We start from the raw sequence: 20312 nt of genomic DNA, 5'->3' as shown, positions 1-20312 counted from the left end.
CTCATTTTTTTTGGGGCTGAACCTGATCTCGTGATGTACAAAAAAATAACCCAAGGTCTCTCGGTCCTCGACTGAAGCTGAATACCGCGCCTTTGCTCTTCTTGCTGCTGAGACCATGTGGGTCACATATATTCTTCGCGAACTCCGCGCCACTCACACTGTTCCTGCTCTCTATTGTGACAACAAATCAACAATCTGTGTGGCCAAGAATTCTGTCCTACACACCAAAATGAAGCATATTGATACCGATTGTCTCTTTGTTCGCGATGAAGTTCAGGTCGGCACCATGACTGTGCAGTATGTACCCACTGAAGAACAACTGACTGATATTCTCACCAAGCCTCTCCCGAGCCGACAGCACGATTACCTCAGTTCCAAGCTTCCGTTTGCTTCCGCTCAGCTCAACTTGAGGAGGGATAATAACAAATAGTATTAAATAAATAGTATTACATAATATTAGTATTTACTGTGTACTAATACAAGTCCTATTAGGATTAGTACTCTTTAATCCTAGTCCTTTTAGGATTAGTACTCCTTCCGATATCTCCTATATATATCTCCCATGTATTCCCTTATTAGGTTAACACTTCAATACAATCAATATTCCTTCATTTTCAATCATAATTTACCTAAATTAAGAATAGTAAATTGTTAAATATATCAATATGTTATTTAATATGTTGATTTTGAATAAAACATTAGTTAAGTATGTCAACATGTAATTTAATCATATTAGACATTTCATGTGGAATGTTAGAACTAATTAATTATTTAAAAAAAAGTTTTTTTTAATTCCAACTATATAAAAATAATAATGGATAAACACAAAAAATATTTAAAATATTTGATGTTTGGTCAAGCTAAAATAATCTTAGAATTATGAGTTGATATAGCTATATAGAAATAATATTTAAATATTTAATATTTTTAAACATTGTTCTAATAGCCTAATTTTGCCTATTTTCTCATGCACGTAGTAGCCTATCCTTCGATTTCATCTCATCCTTAATTAACAATTAAATTTATAGATCTTTTAAATCTTTTATGCTTAATTAATTAAAAAAATATTCTTATTGCATTTATTTTTAGGCATACGCTGATATGCAACTATTTATTAATCTAACCACACTCTTTTTTAGGCACAAGTCATTTGTAACTATCCGTATGAATCTCAATATTAAATTTTTTTTTCTTTAAAAATGGTACATAGAGATAATTCGAAATTATCAAATATATTCAACTAAACATAACATGGTGAAAGCATTCTAAAATTTTTAAAATAATTGATTTTACGCATTTTTATATAATTTTTAAAGAAAATAATAATAAATATTATATACGCACTCAATTATAATTTATAATTCTCATTTTTAAATTAAAAATATTCATTTTAAATATTCGTCCAACGCACGAGTATGTATACTAGAAGTACTTTAACTACATTATCCACACCTTTTGAAGCCAATTCATCAAAATAGGAATTTAAAAATGTGTATAAAAAATCACATTCAAACAGAAATCCGAATCCTTGTGATTTTTTGGGAGCGGGGTGATCATGTCAACTTCTGCATTTTAGGCCATTACAATGAAGCTTTTGTTCAACCTAATCTTCAAATATAAACTTCCATTTTACTTATTGCCAAGCGAAGAGTGTAACATTGACAACACTGACCACTTTTTAAAGTATTTATTGCGGTTTTTGTTTTCTTTTTTTTTTCTCAATCCATTTTATTTGGGTTTGTTTTTATATTTTTAAATAAAAATAATATTTTATTTGAATTAATATTGATTGTAAAATCAATATATAACGAAACAGTATCGATAAATTATAAACATATTTCTTTGTTATAAATATGTAACATGATATATAATCATAAGGAATAATGCTAAATATCTTATGTATGTTTTTATAACAAAATTCAAAATTTTATAGCTTTTTAAAATTTTTTAATAAAAGCAAAAGAAAAAAAATTCAAACATGTATGTATTCCCTGTTTCTTTCACTAATATTCCTTGCTTGTGTAGTGCAGATTCCATCATCACGTAGAAGACTTGGAAGCAATTGAAATGCTCGTCTGTAATTTATGTTCAAGCAAATGGAGATATCGTCTTAGGTAAGTAATTATAGCTATTAATTTTTATTTTTACATACTTATCTTTTACTCTAATAGCGATGGACAATATTTAAGCAACAAATAAAAGATTTAATAAAGATGTTGAAAAATATTTAATTTATGAGTCACAACAACTTCAATCAAACAAGATTCAAAAAGCCATGTTAAAAATTATTAAATTTTTGTAATGAAAGATAATTTTATACATCCTCATTCTAACTTGGATAGTGTTATATTTCATATAATGATTAAAGCTACATTTGGTCAATTTAAATAATGAAATGATTTTGATTAATTAAATAAAAGTACAATAAGAAATAAATAGAGTTGTGAAAGCAAGAAATTTAAAAGTTATCTATATTAAAAGATGAGTAATAGAAGGGCATAAGTGAACAAATATATTATTTTAAACCACACATGATAAAATGTTAACGGAATAAACGCTAGATATGAATAAAAATAATTAAAAAGTAGTAAATAAACATTTCAATGTGAACCGATAAATAATCAAATTTGATATAAGAAATAATTTAGAAATATCGAAAATAGATCATACTTATTATATATAATACTATATATAATGGCAAGAAAATATATTTAAGTCATGAGAAGCTCTCAAGCAAATTTTAATATAAAAATAAAATACAAAATTTTCATGTGGGTGTTTTAGTTTAAAGGTAAAACTCAAATTATTATATCTAAGAGAATAGATTCAAAATCACAATTTAGTAATGATATTATTTGAGTAACAAATGAAATACAAAAATTCGTAAAATTATCATTGAAGAAAAAGAATTGAAAAAGAGAGGATGATAATGATAAAGTTAAGAATATTGTATAATGACAAAATTTCTAGCAACAGAATAAAAAAATTAAAATTAACTAAATTTATTTAACTATAATTTCAAATTCTATATTGAAAATAAATGAAAAATATTTATTGCAACTTATCACATACAATATAAAAAACAATTCTTAAAAGAATCTGTATATTTTAATGAACAAAAACAATGAAAAGAAAAAGAAGAAGAATATATCTTCTTATATTTTGGATACGAAATCTCAATATAATACCGTTAGTATAATCTTTTTCGATAATATGTAAAATCTTACCGAAGGAAATAAACAATAATTGAAATATATGATTAAAAATATTTAGAAAAAGAGTAATATAGATAATATAAAAATATTGTAATGTGGATTTATTTAGAAACTAAAATAACATAATGAAATAATAAAAAAAAATGTTATTAAGAAATTTGACAACGAGGAATTGCAAAAGTTTTGGTTGCACTAAGAACACTTTGTGTAAAACATATAATTTTTTTTCCTTAACTTTAAATGAGTAACCTTTTTAATGATTTAATTTTGAAATAAAATGACCGTGCATTGTGCAAGTACATATACTAGTTTAATAATTATATAAATAAAATGATACTTTCTCCGTTTCTTTTTACTTATCTTATTACACTTTTCAAAAGTTAATTTGACTAATTTTTAAGATAAATTAATTCAAATGATTTATATTAAAAACTAAGAATTTAGATATTAAAAAAGACTACGAAAAGTATTATAAATTATGATTTTTTGCATATCAATATGATGAAAAACTACATTGTAAAATATTAGAAAATTCTTATTGATTGTTTGACTTTAAAAAAATTTTAAATTTAACTTTCAACCAAGAAAATTAAATAATTGAGATCTTATTGTCACTACCCAAACCATCGTGATAGACACCAACAATAACCAGCTTGTGGGAGAACAACTACTAAAACCCAAACTAAGCAACTAAATCGAAAATAAGGTAACAAAGTTACGGAAATAAGTTTAATTAATTAAAAAAATGAAGAATTAAATACCAAGAACCTGAAAGTCAATGTATCAACACTCTACTAAAGACAAATATAAGAATAAGGGATACAACCCCGAAAACTAACAACAACTTAACCAATAGTTTGAGTCCGAAAAGAATGGACTTAAATAAAGAGAATTCAAGGCAGCTCGGAAGAGCTAGCTCACCCTTGAATTCGAACGATCACTGATTTTTTAAACGAGGTTGTCAATAGCCGCCGGAAGATGCCATATACTCAACAAAAATAAGAACAAGTGTAGTATCAATACACAACCACAATACACTTATAGGATGACACAGCTATACCACTTAGTGAAACATATAAAAGTAAACACAACATTATAAAACAAGGACATACCAAACATATCCAATATCATCATCATTCACATCAACGAACAAGTTCACAATTCTCAATAATATACAATTAAATTATTTTAGAGCTACAATTAGTCCTTCCAAATCCATCATCATTAGGTATGAATGTAATCATCATAAGTAGATACACAACACAATTCAATGGTTCTCTCATTGAACCCACAACAAAATTGTTAGCTTACTGAAACGTGGCAATCCGATCCTATTTTTATACGGAACGTGGCAACTGATCCCATAGTTGTACCGGAATGTGACAACTCGATAAAATATTTATGTCAGAATGTGGAAATACGATCCAATGTAGCTTGTAGAAATGTGTCAAACCGATCCCCATTCACACACAACAATCACAATCACAAGTACATCATCAATCATACAGCAAGATGTAATTCATGACATACATGTAACACCTCTAGAACGAAATAGGTGAAGCTAAAGCCTAACAAATATGTCATGAGGTTATAAAGTCCTAAAATTGTCTAAAATAGTGTTGAGAGGTAGTATGTAAAGTTTGGAAGTGTTTGTAGGTCAAACGTCCAAAAACGTCCAAGACGTTAGAAAGTTAGCCTTTGAACGTGATTTTGTGTTCTGGTGTGCCTTGGCGTGTTTTATGTGTTGTTTGGAGTTCAAATTGATAAAAGAGGTTCCTAACATTTGGAGGAGCGTGTTTACGCTTGAAACTTTCAGGTACAACTCCCCAAGGACCGCCTTAGGGGTCCTTGAGCAGCACCCAACCTTGGGCAGTAGGCAGCAGCAAAATGCACATAGAGGAAACAGTCCGTGTCACAGACATGGTTCAACTAGGACCATAATTTTGGTCCATGTCGCTGATACAACACAGACTCTACTGTCTCGAAATTTATTTTAAAAAATCATGTGGAAACAGCTTTGTGTCGTGAACTTGTTTCCCCACAAAAATTCAAAAAAAATATTTTAAGTTTTACATTGTTAAAAGGTCCTATAAGTGGAGGGGTCTTTTTTGTATTTTGGGGACTAGTTATTAACAGTTATTGACCCTTTTTAAACCCCAATTAACCATTCAAATCAAAACCCTCAAGTCCAAAACAAAATGTCTCCATTCCTCCTCTCCAAAACCTCCATTAATGAAGCTTTGAAGCTCCATGGAAGAAGACTGATTTTCCATGTTTTTCTCCATTAATTTTGTAGGATTTTCTTCACAATCACGGTATTATGTTTCATCCTTTAATTCTCTTCCATTTAGGGAGTCAATTTCAGTAGCTTTCAAAGATGTTCAAAAACATGATATCTTCAATTTTGAATTCTAGCCATGGGTTCTTGCATAAAATGATTTTAATTAATTATTTCTAATATAATTGATGTTAATTGAATGATTTTGATCAATTTTCTTACGAACCCATGAAAATCATGAAATCCTAATTTTGACTATATTATGAGTGATTTGATCATATCTATATTGTATTGAATTCATATATAGATTGTATTGGGCTATTGATATATGTATGAATTATGTTAGAATTGTGTATAGGTTGTCGTAATTAGATGAATTTCATATTGAATTATGTTAGGTCATTGTATGATTTGATTATTGGTTTGGATTGGTGTATATGGCTATTGGTAAGAGCCTTTATAAATTGAATTGGTTGAATTTGCTAATGATTGAATGTGTGGTTGATGGAATAGTGGTATCTTGACCTAACCTCTCCTTATATTGTGTAGTATAGGAATTGAATTGTGTTGAATGATATGGTCCACTTATGGTGCAGTGCTATGTGTTATAATTGTGAAGAATGTGGCCTGGTCAACATTACTTTATGAATTATGATGTTATCATGTAATGACTTGTATATGTGATCATTGTGAAAGTCTAAATGACTTATGTGTTTATGTGAAGTGAAAGCATGAGTTCTTATAGTGGATGATATGTGTCTATAGTAGAATATGGAGATGTCTTAATTTGTGTTTCTTGATGTTGAAGTATGATTCTTCCAAATTGACTATATGAATCTTATGATTGTTTATATTTATGTTTCAATAGGAGTGAATAGGGTGCCTTATAGCATACTTGGTTATCCGTATGTGCTAATTGAATGTGATTGTACATGTGATACGATAATGATGAAGCGTGTCTTATCTTGGTAGACCTATGTCCCTCTACTTGATAAATGAAGAATGTGAGTGTGACTCTTGAATTAGTAGGCTAATGCACCTTTGTCATGTATGTATATGTTTGATTGAAATATGACACTGAACTTGGTTAAAAAGGTCATTAACTTGGAACCTTCTAGAAAGGAGGTTGTGATATCCTTGTAGTCGAAAGTCGTAATAGTATACTTCTTGTGTGAATGATGGAATTAGAAGTAGGTTGGCTGGAACGGCATGAAACCATCCTTAAGAAAGTAATTGAGCTATTCGAGTAACCATTGTATGGCCTCCCTAGTGGACTCATCCTTGGTAAGGTGTATTATGATTTGGTTATGACTTCTATATGGTACCTCTTTATATGCCCTTGTGATTGAATTACTCTATGAGAACTAAGGCTAGCACCAAGTGAATATACTTGAGGAGTGACACTATTTAAGATGAAATTACAGTACAAAAAAACCCTTGATATTCCTTAACCATGTCCCTACATGGAATGTGTCCTAGTTCTACCCTTGGCAAGTAGAACACCCTCCATCGAAGTAGGCTAGACATCGGATTCCATGCCTAGCTAGTATGGTCTATATCGGTTATTGCCTATTCTCATCATGTGGGATAGATTATAGTATTTGATAAGTTCTACAATGTTAAGGTAGTAGAATGAGACGCTATCTAGACATTACACGAGTAGGATTTGAAGATGTTAATATGTAGGTTCCCTAGGTCTTCTCTAAGACCATTTTGTGAAATCCTTAATTGTTGAATGGCTTAATGAACATAGTGACTTAAGTTAAATGGATGTTAACAAAATTGTACTTAGTTAGAGTAGCTTTAAGGATTGCTTAAGTAGGCTAGAAGAGGGTGTATGAGAGGTATCTTCATGTCTTATTTCAGTGAGTCTTAAAGTAATTCTAGGTAGGAAGTTAATTGATGAAATGGGAATAATCTTTCTTTAGGTAGTCTTAAGGATCACTTATGTGTGTGTGAAGGGGTTGTATGGGCGTGCTTCATATCTCACGCAAGTGAGTCTTAGGATAACCTTTGGTAGGAGAGTCTTATGGTTATGTATTTTGAAGTGATGTTTATGCTATAGTATGGAATGTGGGTTATATGTGAAGTTGGAGTTCAATGTGATTTGTTATACTTGTGTTATCAAGTTTCTCCAAAAGAGCATGTTTTATACAAATATCCAATTAGCATGATTTTATTGCATGTAACCATAGTTAGTGCATTCTAATGTACTAATTCCATATTTTTTTTAATCTAGAAAGGTGTAGGTGACAATTGAGAGGAGTCATTGAAGTGAAGCTTTGATGTTAGCATTCATTCAAGGAAAGTTAGGGTATGTCCTCAATTGATTCGAGGACATAATTATGTTTTATTTTCTTTGTTAAAGACATTATAATAGATATATGTATTTCTATTTGTTGTTGTATGGACCGTGACACAAGATATTCGTATGTCTAAGATGACAACTTTGAGACTTACTCTTTCCTATGATTTACTATAAAAGGGATTTTGAAGTATGATTCGTTTGTGTGAAAAGTTTTAAATTCTGCACTACTTTTCATATATGTATGCAATGAATGATGTCAAAGGGAGTGTAGAAGACCTTTGAGAGGTCAAGTATGCCATGTCCCAATTTGAAGGACGTCTTATCTTCTAGGGTGTACTTCAGGATCGTGACAATACAATCATTCAATTATCCTCATTTATGATTAGATGATCAATAATGCAACATTCACATATATACATGTATTATAACGAAGAAATTACAAACATATATCACACCACCATGAAATCAAAACCATCACCTACCTCAAATCCAAGCTTGAATTCCCTAAGACACTTAAATCTTTACTTTCTGGATTCGTTCCAATTGTTCTAGGTCTATAATAATTAATATACTCAAGGATCAATAACCAAAGGTCTAATTATTCGAATTATAACTAACCCAATAACCCTAGATCTGCCGAAGATTCTTATACCCAAATTAGGGATTTTACATCATAATTCTTAGATCAAAACCTTCCCCATCAATGATAACCCAAGCAAGTAGATTCTATGGATCAAAAAATGGATCCGGTTTTAAAACATTAACTTTAACCTCAAGAATGGTGAAAAACTGTCAAACAACTAGTCTAGGGTCGCCTCCTTAGACCTATGTCACAACCCAAAGTACACCTAGAAGTTAGGGTGCCCTTCAAGTAGGAACACGACGTACTTGACCTCTTGGAATCATTTCATAAAAATTCTGACATATGTCTCAAAACCATCTATGACATCACGAGTACAATAGTCTTGGGTCACAACCTATAAAAGTCTAAACATAGAAAAGAACATAAAAGACATCATAGTGGTGGTGTCTTTGGATGCTATGAGGACCCACCAATCTTAACTTATTGAAAGCCTTGGAAACTCTACCATTAAAAGCAACTAGATATCGTCAAGACCCTACATTAGATTAGAATGTAGACAAAATATGCGTTATTACAAAATGTACCAAGTATGAAACTATCATACCAAACAGAAGATATTTCAATGGGTTAGTCAATAATAGACATAATCATAAGAGATAAAAGCATAAGCATAAGCATAATATTAATATCATAAGCATAATAAAACATTATAAAGAATAAAAGAGTTCATACTCAACTCATTGTCCTTCTTACTCAAAAGAACTACTTCACAAGCCACCTCCAAGTATACTTGTGCAAGGCTAAGGTAGCATACCGTACTATTACCAAATCCAAACAAATCTCATTGGTCATTCTTGATCATAATCCATTTTCATAATTAAGACCTTAAGTTCATCATAACATATGAGCACTATTCCCCTAGTCCACCACCAAGAACACTTGTGAAATATATGTGAAACATCCCATTGTACCTCACACCCTAAGCATGTAGTGAAATAAACTTATTCTCTTTCATTTTAGTTTAGGAGTCTCTAGTAGACCTACTTCGTATTGACAAGGAACTATCATCTTAAGTCAATCATGTCATGGAAAGCAACTAGATTCAAGTCATACTTATTCCATATATGGGTAGCATCCATACTACCATCCATACTAAGTACTTCTCTAGACTAACCTAATCCAAGCTAACTAATGAAGGAAACACCCACCCTAACAATCGTTCAACCAATCAAGTAGATTCAAGCTAATAATGGGGTATGTCCTCAATTGATTAGAGGACATAACTATGTTTTGTTTTCTTTGTTAAAGATATTATAATAGACATATATATTTCTATTTGTTTTTGTATGGACCGTGACACAAGATATTCGTACGTCTAAGATGACGACTTTCAGACTTACTCTTTTTCTTATAATTTTCTATAAAGGGATTTTGAAGTATAATTCGTTTGTGTGAAAAGTTTTAAATCCACACTACTTTTCATATATGTATGCAATGAATGATTTCTAAGGGATTGTACAAGACCTCTGAGAGGTCAAGTACGCCTTGTCCCGACTTGAAGGACACCTTATCTTCTAGGGTGTACTTTGGGGCCTTGACAATACAATTATTCAATAATCCTCATTTACAATTAGGGTGATCCATAATTCAACATTCACATACATACTTGCATTATAACGAAGCAATTACAAACATATAACACACCACCATGAAATCACAACCATCACCTACCTCAAATCCAAGCTTGAATTCCCTAAGACACTTGAATCATTCCTTTATGGATTCGTTCTAATTGTTCTAGGTCTATAATAATTAATATACTTAAGGATCAATAATCAAAGGTCTAATTATTTGGATTATAACAAACCCAATAACCCTAGATCAATCCAAGATCATAATACCAAAATTAGGGATTTTACATCATAATTCTTAGATCAAAACCCTTCCCCATCGATGATCACACAAGAAAATATATTCTATGGATCAAAAAATGGATCCGGTTTTAAAACCTTATCTTTTACCTCAATAATGGTGAAAAACTATGAACAACTCGTCTAGGGTCGCCTGCTTAGACCTATGTCACAACCCAAAGTACACCCTAGAAGTTAGGGCGTCCTTTAAGTAGGAACATGGCGTACATGACCTCTCAGAGGTCTTGTGCAAGCCCTTAGACATCATTCATTGCATATATATGAAAAATAGTGCGAAATTAAACTTTTCTTTCAAAACATAACGCAGAATAATTTCACAAAACTTCTAACATATGTCTCAAAACCATCTATGACATCACGAGTACAATAGTCTTGGGTCACAACCTATTAAAATTCTAGACATAGAAAAGAACATAAAAGACATCATAGTGGTGGTGTATTCGGATGCTATGAGGACCCACCAGTCTTAACTTATTGAAAGCCTTGGAAACTCTACCATTTAGAGCAACTAGATATCGTCAAGACCCTACATTAGATTAGAATGTAGACAAAATATGCGTTATTACAAAATGTACCAAGTATGAAACTATCATACCAAACAGAAGATATCTCAAAGGGTTAGTCAATAATAGACATAATCATAAGAGATAAAAGTATAAGCATAATATTAATATCATAAGCATAATAAAACATTATAAAGCATAAAATAGTTCATACTCAACTCATTGTCCTTCTTACTCAAAAGAACTACTTCACAAGCCACCTCCAAGTATACTTGTGCAAGGCTAAGGTAGCATACCGTACTATTACCAAATCCAAACAAATCTCATTGGTCATTCTTGATCATAATCCATTTTCATAATTAAGACCTTAAGTTCATCATAACATATGAGCACTATTCCCCTAGTCCACCACCAAGAACACTTGTGAAATACATGTGAAACATCCCATTGTACCTCACACACTAAGCATGTAGTGAAATAACCTTATTCTCTTTCATTTTTGTTTAGGAGTCTCTACTAGACCTACTTCGTATTGACAAGGAACTATCATCTTAAGTCAATCATGTCATGGAAAGCAACTAGATTCAAGTCATACTTATTCCATATATGGGTAGCATCCATACTACCATCCATACTAAGTACTTCTCTAGACTAACCTAATCCAAGCTAACTAATGAAGGAAACACCCACCCTAACAATCGTTCAACCAATCATGTAGATTCAAGCTAATAATGGGGTATGCCCTCAATTGATTAGAGGACATAACTATGTTTTGTTTTCTTTGTTAAAGATATTATAATAGACATATATATTTCTATTTGTTTTTGTATGGACCATGACACAAGATATTCGTACGTCTAAGATGACGACTTTCAGACTTACTATTTTCTTATAAATTTCTATAAAGGGATCTTGAAGTATGATTCGTTTGTGTGAAAAGTTTTAAATTCGCACTACTTTTCATATATGTATGCAATGAATGATGTCAATGGGATTGTACAAGACCTCTGAGAGGTCAAGTACACCTTGTCCCGACTTGAAGGACACCTTATCTTCTAGGGTGTACTTTGGGGCCGTGACAATACAATTATTCAATAATCCTCATTTACAATTAGGGTGATCAATAATTCAACATTCACATACATACTTGCATTATAACGAAGCAATTACTAACATATAACACACCACCATGAAATCACAACCATCACCTACCTCAAATCCAAGCTTGAATTCCCTAAGACACTTGAATCATTCCTTTATGGATTCGTTCTAATTGTTCTAGGTCTATAATAATTAATATACTCAGGGATCAATAATCAAAGGTCTAATTATTCGGATTATAACAAACCCAATAACCCTAGATCAATCCAAGATCATAATACCAAAATTAGGGATTTTACATCATAATTCTTAGATCAAAACCCTTCCCCATCGATGATCACACAAGAAAATAGATTCTATGGATCCAAAAATGGATCCGGTTTTAAAACCTTATCTTTTACCTCAAGAATGGTGAAAAACAATGAACAACTCGTCTAGGGTCGCCTGCTTAGACCTATGTCACAACCCAAAGTACACCCTAGAAGTTGGGGTGTCCTTTAAGTAGGAACATGGCGTACATGACCTCTCAGAGGTCTTGTGCAAGCCCTTAGACATCATTCATTGCATATATATGAAAAATAGTGCGAAATTAAAACTTTTCTTTCAAAACATAACGCAGAATAATTTCATAAAACTTCTAACATATGTCTCAAAACCATCTTTGACATCACGAGTACAATAGTTTTGGGTCACAACCTATAAAAGTCTAAACATAGAAAAGTACATAAAAGACATCATAGTGGTGGTGTATTCGGATGCTATGAGGACCCACCAATCTTAACTTATTGAAAGCCTTGGAAACTCTACCATTTAGAGCAACTAGATATCATCAAGACCCTACATTGGATTAGAATGTAGACAAAATATGCGTTATTACAAAATGTACCAAGTATGGAAACTATCATACCAAGCATAATATATCTCAAAGGGTTAGTCAATAATAGACATAATCATAAGAGATAAAACCATAAGCATAATATTAATATCATAAGCATAATAAAACATTATAAAGCATAGAAGATTTCATACTCAACTCATTGTCCTTCTTACTCAAATGAAATACTTCACAAGCCACCTCCAAGTATACATGTGCAAGGCTAAGGTAGCGCACCGTACCATTACCAAAGTCAAACACATCTCGTTGGTCATTCTTTATCATAATACACTTTCATAATTAAGACCTTAAGTTCATATTAACATATGAGCACTATTCCCCGAGTCCAGTACAAAGCACACCTGTGAAATGCATGTGAAATATCCCATTCTACCTCACACACTAAGCATGTCGTGCAGTAACCTTATTCTCTTTCATTTTAGTTTAGGAGTCTCTAGTAGACCTACTTCGTATTGACAAGGAACTATCATCTTAAGTCAATCATGTCATGGAAAGCAACTAGATTCAAGTCATACTTATTCCATATATGGGTAGCATCCATACTACCATCCATACTAAGTACTTCTCTAGACTAACCTAATCCAAGCTAACTAATGAAGGAAACACCCACCCTAACAATCGTTCAACCAATCATGTAGATTCAAGCTAATAATGGGGTATTCCCTCAATTGATTAGAGGACATAACTATGTTTTGTTTTCTTTGTTAAAGATATTATAATAGACATATATATTTCTATTTGTTTTTGTATGGACCGTGACACAAGATATTCGTACGTCTAAGATGACGACTTTCAGACTTACTATTTTCTTATAAATTTCTATAAAGGGATCTTGAAGTATGATTCGTTTGTGTGAAAAGTTTTAAATCCGCACTACTTTTCATATATATATGCAATGAATGATGTCAAAGGGATTGTACAAGACCTCTGAGAGGTCAAGTACACATTGTCCCGACTTGAAGGACACCTTATCTTCTAGGGTGTACTTTGGGGCCGTGACAATACAATTATTCAATAATCCTCATTTACAATTAGGATGATCAATAATTCAACATTCACATACATACTTGCATTATAACGAAGCAATTACAAACATATAACACACCACCATGAAATCACAACCATCACCTACCTCAAATCCAAGCTTGAATTCCCTAAGACACTTGAATCATTCCTTTATGGATTCGTTCTAATTGTTCTAGGTCTATAATAATTAATATACTCAGGGATCAATAATCAAAGGTCTAATTATTCGGATTATAACAAACCCAATAACCCTAGATCAATCCAAGATCATAATACCAAAATTAGGGATTTTACATCATAATTCTTAGATCAAAACCCTTCCCCATCGATGATCACACAAGAAAATAGATTCTATGGATCCAAAAATGGATCCGGTTTTAAAACCTTATCTTTTACCTCAAGAATGGTGAAAAACAATGAACAAGTCGTCTAGGGTCGCCTGCTTAGACCTATGTCACAACCCAAAGTATACCCTAGAAGTTGGGGTGTCCTTTAAGTAGGAACATGGCGTACATGACCTCTCAGAGGTCTTGTGCAAGCCCTTAGACATCATTCATTGCATATATATGAAAAATAGTGCGAAATTAAAAGTTTTCTTTCAAAACATAACGCAGAATAATTTCATAAAACTTCTAACATATGTCTCAAAACCATCTTTGACATCACGAGTACAATAGTTTTGGGTCACAACCTATAAAAGTCTAAACATTGAAAAGAACATAAAAGACATCATAGTGGTGGTGTATTCGGATGCTATGAGGACCCACCAATCTTAACTTATTGAAAGCCTTTGAAACTCTACCATTTAGAGCAACTAGATATCATCAAGACCCTACATTGGATTAGAATGTAGACAAAATATGCGTTATTACAAAATGTACCAAGTATGGAAACTATCATACCAAGCATAATATATCTCAAAGGGTTAGTCAATAATAGACATAATCATAAGAGATAAAACCATAAGCATAATATTAATATCATAAGCATAATAAAACATTATAAAGCATAGAAGATTTCATACTCAACTCATTGTCCTTCTTACTCAAATGAAATACTTCACAAGCCACCTCCAAGTATACTTGTTCAAGGCTAAGGTAGCGCACCGTACTATTACCAAAGTCAAACACATCTCGTTGGTCATTCTTTATCATAATACACTTTCATAATTAAGACCTTAAGTTCATATTAACATATGAGCACTATTCCCCTAGTCCACTACAAAGCACACCTGTGAAATGCATGTGAAATATCCCATTCTACCTCACACACTAAGCATGTCGTGCAGTAACCTTATTCTCTTTCATTTTAGTTTAGGAGTCTCTAGTAGACCTACTTCGTATTGACAAGGAACTATCATCTTAAGTCAATCATGTCATGGGAAGAAAGCATAGCCACTACCCAAGATAAACATACATATCATAGGGGTCATGTCAAAGGTAGCTTAAAGTCATACTTGTTCCATATATGGGTAGCATCCCATACTACCATCCATACTAAGTATTTCTCTAGACTAACCTAATCCATGCTAAGTAAGGAAGGAAACACCCATCCTAAAAATCATGCAACCAATCATGCAGATGCAAGCTAATCATAGGGTAGCATGAATCCTTACCCTAAGCAATCATGAGAAACTAATTCCAAGTTAATTCATGTAATGCACCTTGTATGCAAGACAAGTTATGATGAAATGCACCTAGCATGCAAGTCAAGCTAACATTAGGAGAGTATAATCCTTTCCCTTAAAGCTATCATGAAATGGGTTAGGCCTAACCAAGTCATGCTATCATGAAGGCATTCTAGTCATTCTAGTTCAAGCTAATGAGAACCACCATTCCTAAGCTATCGTGATCAAACATCCTAGCAACATATGAACAAGCTAAACATGAGAGAGCTTACTTTCTCCATCCCAAGCTATCATGAGATTCATCACTTCAAGCTATCATGAGACCTACCATCTCAAGCTAACAAACCTTGGTCTTATCTTAGCAAGTCAACTAAACAAGAAAACACTATTCAATACAACTTCAAGCTATTCTAGTTCATTATGTCTTGATTCGTTTTAGGTCATTAGGTCAGCCTAGCATCCATTTATGTGAGAGAACTTTCTTCACCTATCATGCTAAAGTCTAAGTGTAGCAGAGAAAGAAAACCAATCCCTTCATATTGACTTCACCCCTAAATCCCTATCATCAATGACAAGCCCATAACAACTATAACCCTTAATTCATCATGATCTATGTTCAGTTACATAATTCATTCAATTTACTCATTACAACGTATGTCTAGGCATACATGACCACATAGGTTCAATTCCATCTTTAAAAGTCAAGACCAACCTAGGCTGCTTTGCAGCTTTCTTGCCCTACATTTGGGTCCTCTTTGGGGACCCTTAGCTTAGTCCCCGGGGAGTCCTACACTAACATTTTGACCCTATATATGTCAATATATATGTAGGAACCCTAGATACTCAATTTTATCCTCATATAATACCCCAAAACTTCAGTACTAAGCAAACAACACACTAGATCAGCTTAGACTAGCTTTTGGACGTCTTGGACGTTTGACCTTTAAACTCTTCCAAACTCCATATACTGACCCGAAACATCAAAATTAGTCATCTTAAGACCCTATTAATTCATGACACTCATGTTAGGATCTAGATTCACCTGTTCATTTTGTGGTCCTTACAATATCCCCCACTTGGGAAACATTCGTCCTCGAATGACACTTTCTTATACACATCTTAAAGGACAAATTTTGGACTAGAAGCCCATCGTACATGCATTATACCTAAATGCACATATCCAAATCAAGGAAAGAATTAAATTCCAAGTTAAGCATAGCTACACATAATCATATAAAAACCTTATGAAAATGACTCCTTATCCCCCACTTGGAAAAAAGCTACACATGTCTTTATAATATTAATTCATCATCATTAAGAGCAGCAAAATAAGCAAAGAAAATCATAATCATGGAAATTCTGGAAATTTTCGTAAATCAATAAAGAAAACACGTAACGGAGAGGGACATAAAGAGATCATTCTTGATCACCTTAGATTGGAGAGCATAGAACCTATTCCTCTTTGGAGGACCGTCTTCTATTTGATTAGTAGCAACTTTCTTGCCTTTTCTCACATTGGACTTTGGATTAGGGCAATGTTTCATCATATGACCACTCTAACCACACCCATAACAACCATATGTTCCAGCCAAGAACCTACCCTCATGTTTTTACCAAACCAAGGGCAAGTAGGTCGGGAATACTCATTATTCTTCTCATACATAAAAGTACTAGAGTACCCATGTCCGGAAGACCTTTCTCAATTCTTAGAACGACCATGTCCATCAAACTTTTCACTTTCAATTGTAATTCTCTTTTTATCCATCTTAAGCTTGGATTTCTCTAATTGTTGAGCAAATACTATTATTCGGGAGATATTTATATCATTTACAAGCATTGCTATGTGAAACTCTTCTTCCACTAGTTTGGACACCCCCGTCATGAATCTATTCATCAAGTATCTAGGGTTTGCTACCACACTTGGGGCCTATTTAGACAATTGGGTTAACTTCAATGCATACTCCTTAACACTTAACTTTCCTTGCTTGAGGTTTATGACTTTCCCCAACTTAGCCTTCCTCAATTCCCTAGGAAAGAATGTATCAAGGAAAGCCAACTTAAAAGTCTCCCACTCTATGGGACCCGCCCTTACCGGCCTAAAATCCTTCCATTGTTCATGCCAAACTTGAGCTGCATCTTTCAATTGATAAGTGGTGCAGCTCCACTTTCTCCTTAGAAGTCAATCCCTTAATAGCAAGAGTCTTATAAACCTCATCTATGCACCCATTTGGATTTTCCTCCACGTTGGAGCCACTAAATTCGGAAGGTTCATCCTCAAGAACTCCCTAATTCTATAAGAACGCGTTCCCCCTATAGGGTTAGCCACCAATCCCTATTTGCTTGGGCCGTCAAGGCTTGGGCCAACAAATTCATAAAAATCCTAAATTCCTCTAGAGTCACATTCTCCACTTGAGGAGCATTAGGAAGCTGTTTATTCTCAATGCCATCTCCTTCGCTTGTAGCATTAGCTATAGTGTTAGCCATAACCTGGAAAAAATAATAGGCAAACATTAGAAGATGGGCTTACTCAAGTCAAACTACCTGGCACGATTTGAAGAATGAAGAAGTACTGAAACTTTTCCTAAGCATCCCATAGCCTCCTACTCATAGATGTTTCACGATTCACACCGATGAATAAGACTCTACTAGACATGGTTCTGATACATCTTAGTACCATTTCATAACCTGGCTTTGATATTAAGTTTGTCATACACCCTAGAAATTAGGGCATCCTTCAAGTCGGAACATGGCGTACTTGACCTCTCAGATGTCTTGTACAAGCCCTTAGACATCATTCATTACACATATGAAAATTAGTGAGCAATTAAATCTTTTCTTTCAAAACATAACGCGAAATAATTTCATAAAATATATAAAATATGTCTCAAAACCATCTATGACATCATTACTTGGATCATAGTCCATAAAAGTCTAAACATAGAAAAGAACATAAAAGACATCATAGTGGTGGTGTCCTCGGATGCCATGAGGATTCACCAATATTCACTTCTTGAAAGACTTGGAAACTCTACCATTGAAAGCAACTTAATCTCCTGAAGACCCTACATTGAATTAGAATGTACACAAAATATGTGTTATTACAAAATGTACCAAATGTGGAAACTATCATACCAAACATAAGATATCTCAAAGGGTTAGTCAGAAATAGTCCTAATCATAAGAGATAAAAGCATAAGCATACCACAGATATCATAAGCATAATAAAACATCATAAAGCATATAAGAGTTCATACTTAACTCATTCTCCTTCTTACTCAAATGAACTACTTCACAAGCCACCTCCTATTATACTTGTGCAAATCTAAGTTAGCATTCCATACCACTACAGAAGCTAAGTACATCTCTTTGGTCATTATTGATCATAATCCACTTTAATAATTAATAACTTAAGTTCATAATAACATATGAGCACTATAACCCTAGGCCACCACCAAGCACACTTGTGCAATGCATGTGAAGCATCCCATTCAACCTCACACACAAAACATGTCTTGAAGTCATCCTATTCTCTTTTATTTTAGTTTAGGAGTCTCTAGTAGACCTACTTCATATTAACAGTCAATCATGCCATGTAAAGCAACTATATCCACTACCAAAGCTAAACATGCATATCATAGGGGTCATGTCTAGGTAGTTTCAAGTCAAACGTGTGCCATGTATGGATAGCATCCCATAGTACCATCCACACTAAGTACTTCTCGCTACTAGAAATTCGTTAATTTTCGATTACAAAATTAGTCGGAATGTAGTTGGAAAATGGGATTTGCTGATGATCTTCCGACTACTTTATAGTAGTCGATATCTTGAGCGTCGGAAATTCGTAACTGACTATTGTAGTAGGCGTTTTTCGACTATGGTAGTCAAAAAATATAAAACAACAACTGACCATTAAGTACCTAAATGGCCTACTATTGTAGTCGGAAACTATTAAAATATTAATTTAATCATTAAAATATGCCGACTAGTGTAGTCGAAAATAATTAAAACTATAATTTAATAAATAAATAATGCTGACTACTGTAGACGGTAAAAATTACAATAATAATTTAATAAATAAACAATGCCGTCTACTGTGGTCGGTAATAATTAAAATAATAATTTAACTAATAAATAATCCAGACTAGTATAGTTGGTAAGTAATAATATAATAATATAATAATAAAAATAATGTCAACTACAATAGGCGTAATAGTTAAACAATTAAGTAATTAATTAATATATATATTTTTTGGTAGACCACCTGCTAAATTAATACTATCATCCATCCACAAAAACTCAAAAATAATATCAAACATCGAATACATTCCAAAACAATCATATTGGATTCTATTCAATTCAATTGAGTCTAAAATCCCAAACATCACCAAAATCATGTCTAATAAGTTAAGTTGTTATGCAAAAAAAGGGAGTAAAATGTTCAAAACATGCCTAAAACTCATAGAAAATATCTAAACAACTATAAAATAATCTACTCTTCATCAGAGTCGGTCCCTTCACTTTCATCAAATTCAACCACTTTTTCTTCATGAATTTTTGCACTTTAGCAAAGTTAGCTTCAGATTATTGAAGTCGTTCCGTAAGCTCTAAACTTTGTCTTCGCATTGCTTCCACTTCTTCCGAAGATTGAGAAGTAGAAGCACCAAACAACAATGATGATGGATGAAATGAGGAAGGTTGTGATCCCATTCCGTAAACTCTACCTTTCTTCACACCTCCTGCCACATTTATCCATATAGATGTAATACCACTAGATGATGAGGAAACAACCTCTAAAGTAGGATGTGTCTGACGCCATTCATCCAAGTCTCTCTAAAATGGAACGTG

Source organism: Solanum lycopersicum, chromosome 9 (genome assembly GCF_036512215.1).
Source record: "Solanum lycopersicum chromosome 9, SLM_r2.1".
Lineage (NCBI taxonomy): Eukaryota > Viridiplantae > Streptophyta > Magnoliopsida > Solanales > Solanaceae > Solanum > Solanum lycopersicum.
This window is presented reverse-complemented; position numbering follows the sequence as displayed.